General features: G+C 54.4%; 1 long non-coding RNA gene across 1 annotated transcript; it reads left to right on the top strand.

The window, feature by feature from the left end:
* The first annotated feature begins 660 nt into the window (after positions 1–660).
* LOC148217616 (uncharacterized) lies at positions 661–3,330 on the top strand. Its single transcript, XR_015800939.1, has 3 exons — positions 661–765; positions 1,867–2,034; positions 2,361–3,330. It is a non-coding gene; the product is annotated as an uncharacterized LOC148217616 (long non-coding RNA).
* Positions 3,331–4,247: the final 917 nt, after the last annotated feature.

Here is a 4,247-nt window from a genome sequence, read left to right as displayed (position 1 = left end):
GAAAAACGGGGGGAAAACTCCATGAAGAATGGGGAAAAAAATCAGTGAGAAATGGGGAAAAAAATCCCTGAAAAATGGGGGAAAATATCAGTGAGAAATGGGAAAGAATGGGGAAAAAAATCATTGATAAATCGGGGGAAAAATCAGTGTGAAAGGGGGGGAAAAATCGGGATCGGGGACGTGGACCGGGACTGGGATCGGGGACCGGGACGGGGAAATGGGACAGGGACCGGGATCGCGGACGGGGACCTGGGACAGGGACCGGAACCGGGATCGGGGACGGGGACTGGAGACAGGGACCGGGACCGGGATTGGGGACTGGGACCAGGACCGTGATCGGGTTCCGGGACGGGGAACTGGGACTGGGACCAGGATCGGGGACCGGAACCGGGGACTGGGACCGGGACCAGGACTGGGGACGGGGACTGGGGACAGTGACCGGGACTGCAATCGGCACCGCCCCCCGAACCGCTCCCGGAACCGCTCCCCGGGCTACCCCGGCACGGCGACCGGGAACGCCCCCGGCACCGCCCCGGCACCGCCCCCGGTGCCGCCCCCGGCACTGCCCCGGCACCGCCCCGGGTAGCGCCCCCGGCACCGCCCCCGGGGCGGGCCGCCGAACGCACGCGATGACGCGCGGGGGGCGGGACGGCGCGGGGCGGTGACGCGCTTCATGCCAGGAGCAGGGCCGGGTGCGACGAAGACGGGAGCGGGCCGACCCGATACCGCGCGGGGCCGCGGGCCCGGCGGAGCCCGGCCCGCTGGGTAGGGGCCGCCAATGGCACCGGGGCTTCTGCTTCGGCTTCTGTCCGTGTCGGCGGGGAGGCCCCAGCCAGCGGTGCCCCTCTCCCTCGGCGACACGGGCGTGGAACTCGGCATCGGGCGCTGCATCGCCGCGGACAGCAGGGGGCGCACGGGTACCGATACCGCCATGGGGCCCGGCGCTGCTCTCCTGCTCCGCCGCCAGGCGGCGCTGCGCTGCCGTCCTGCCGCGCCTCCGGGCACGCTCGGTTTCCTCGGGACCCCGGGCCCCGCCTGTCCCGCCGCTGCGGAGGCGGGGGATGCTTTATGGGACTGCCCGAGCTGGCAGTGCCGGGTCTGGGGCGTTGGGGCGCGCCTTGGGGGGCTGCGGGTGCGCTCGTTTCCTCTTCTGCATGGCCTTCTGTGTGAGCATCTCTCGTTGCGACTGCTCTTGGAGAGTCAAACCCCTCCTCCTAAGTGGTCTCAGGAGCCTGGCAGGGTGAGTTTTGTTTCACAGGGGAAAGGGCCACTGGTCGTGTCCAGAGACCTGTGCACCCAGCCAGGTTTCTGCCTGATAAAATTCCAAATGGATGAGGATTTCTCCCAGCCCCAAGCTGCCCCCACCTGTAACCCTGGCTGCCTTTGGGGTGCCCAAAGCCTCCTCTGTGCAGATCTCAGGAACCTGGGAGGGGTGAACAATGTTGCACAGGGAAAAACCCCACAGATTTTATCTCCGGGCCTGGGGCCAGGAGCAGGCATTTGCGTGCTATAATTCCAGAAGGAGCACGGTGTCTCCCAGACCCAAGCCGCATCCAGCTGTGACCCAGCTGCTCTTGGAGTGCCAAAAGCCTCCTCGTAGCTGATCTCAGGAACCCTGGAAGGGTGAGTTTGGTTTCACAGGGAAAAGGCCTCCGTTTGTGTCCAGAGATCAAATAAGGGACTCTGCTTTTCCTCTAGTTCTCCTTCCTGTTTTCACCTGGGCTAGAAGGATGGGCATGGCCTGTATTTCTCATATCAAAGTGATGTTACTAAATTTGTCCAGAAGTTCTGATTGTTATTTTTATTAGTAGTAGTAATTTTCTGATAGAAAACACTCTCATTTTGCCTTTCCCACGTTGTTTCCAGGTGCTGCCCAGGATGGACATCTGTGGTCTCAGACAGTGATTCCCGAGGAGCAAGGAAAGCCTTTTCCTCACCTGCACAGTTCAGGTGGATGGGACAGAATTGGTGTGGCCTGACAAGGCAGGAAAAGCTGTCTGTGTTCTGGAGTGCCTTGAAAGCTTTCTCCGTCAGGTTTGGAAGGGGTTTCTCTTTGGGATTTCTTGTGATGCAGCACCACGGGTATCCCTTTGTGCCAAGTCCAGTGCTAAAGGATTGAAGAACTGACAAGTGGGGTCTGGGATGAAAATGCCTCTAATAAAATTAAGCAAAGAATACAATAAGAGAAATGAGCATCCTTTTAATGTCTGAAATAGTTAGGAATAAAAATGCTGGAAAAGGGCACTCTGAATTGGTGTCACTTGTCATGGATAAAACCCCAGAGTGAGGAATCAGAGCAGAAGTTGAGAGCTGGAATCCTTCTGCAGTCGACTTAATTTTCTTTTCCTCCTCTCTTTCAGGACAGGAAGAATCACGACTCTCCTGGCATCTTTGCCAAGAGCTGTGGTGTTTGAGCAGCCAAAGCCCAGAGGCTTCAGCACCAGAGGTCTGAGCCTGGAGGGCTCCTGGTGCTGCCCGTGCTGTGGGCTATGCCAGAGGATGCAGGGTTCCTCTTTGCCTCCCTGCTGGGATTAACTGCCATGGGAGTGTGGGATCTGGGTGAAACTCCAGCTCTCCTGGTGTTCAGGGGAGCAAGGTCTGAGGGACTCCTCTCTGGGGATGTGCGGTGAAGGACTGAATAGTGTGGAAGGAGAGTATTTATAAACTGTATCACTGTTTCTCCCAAAATTGGGGTGGAGCGGTGATGGGGGTGGTTGGGTTTGGTCTGGGCCTGTTATTCTTTGTGCAATTTTTAAATTCTCTTGTATGATTTACTGTCCGGTATCTTTCTAACAAAAGCTGACATAAATTTAGATTAAGGATTAGAACTTGGCTCCATTCATTGCAAACATTTGACAAGGCTGGAGGACTGGGGTGGTGACTGCTCTCAGGAAAGGTTACTTATTAATACTGTGTCAGATTTCCCGCAGTGACTGTCAGGCCTGCATGGCTGTGAGTTCGTGCTCTTCTCACTGGGGAAATAAGTTCAGCAAAATTAGAAATGTTAGAAAAATCCAGCCAAAAATTCCACCTCTGTACCCCCTAAGTTTTCCCAGTTTTTCCCAGCTAGGAGCTGCACAGAAGTCAGGCAGGGGAAGTGACAACAGGGAACAGCTGAAAAATTCAAAGGCACAAAGAGGAAAGGGGAAAGGTTTCAGAAAACAATTCTATGGTCTAAGAATAATTTCTGATTCCCTACTGAGAAGAACACGAACTCACAGCCATTCAGGCCTGACAGTCCCCTGCAGTGAGAGCTCAGCACACATCCACAGAGGCAAGTCCAGCATCTTAAATGAAAAAATAAAAATAAAAACCAGAAGAAAAAGGTGATTTCTTTTGCTTCAGAGTTATTTCAAGTTCTTAAAGCCCAAGCAACATTTGCTCTTGATTTTGGTTGGGTGAATCATGAGCAGTGGGCACGGGTCATGCCATTCATTGAGCAGAAAACCCGGGGTCATTTAGAGGGGACACAAGAACTGTTTGTGTAGCGACCTCGGGCTGCAGAGGGGCAGGAGAAAGGCCAAGGGAGCTCCCTGGGGCCACCAGGGCCTGTGGGGAACAGAATGGACGCTTGGATGACCAGTGGAGGTGAGGAGTGGATCTGAGTTCATCTACAGGGAAATAAGGAGGGGATACTCTGGAGTGAAAAGCTGAGGTGATGAGTTCACCCACCTGGGCACGAGTTGTGTTTGCACAAAGTGGGAACAGAGGTGAAGGTCAATCCAAAGTCGATCCTGCTTGACCTCTGAATTCCAGGATAAGTTTTACAAGCTGCCAAATGAGGGAGTAAAAATACACAAAAATGAAACCGAGAGCATTCATGAGGTTCCTGGGAGTCCATTACACTGTTGTCATAGAATTCTTAATGAGTTTTGAGCTTTTAATGACAACAATTCAGTACTTTCTTTGGATTATTCACTGTGTAGGATTTGGGGTTTATCTGGATTTTAAAGGCGTCGTGGTGGCCCTGACACTGCTCAGGAGCTGGTAGGAAAAGCAGGGTCAGAGCTCCTGGCAGGCACAGGGTGTTTTTCCCAGAGTGGACTGTGGAGGAATTGTTTGGGCCTTGGATTGTCCCTCTGGGTGATGCCAGTTGCTGTGATTTGTGTAATTCCATACATTTAACTCCCAATACTTCCCAGCCCAGGAGCTTGAGCTGACAGGGCAGCACACAGATTGTTCTCTGTGCTGTGCCCCGATTTGGGGTACTTTGCTAGCTCCCGTGAATTATGCCCATAGCCCCGAAT

The sequence above is a fragment of the Sturnus vulgaris genome, unplaced genomic scaffold (genome assembly GCF_052056855.1).
Source record: "Sturnus vulgaris isolate bStuVul1 unplaced genomic scaffold, bStuVul1.hap1 Scaffold_525, whole genome shotgun sequence".
NCBI lineage: Eukaryota > Metazoa > Chordata > Aves > Passeriformes > Sturnidae > Sturnus > Sturnus vulgaris.
The sequence above is the reverse complement of the archived record's forward strand: the minus strand, read 5'-3'. Positions and strand labels throughout refer to the sequence as shown.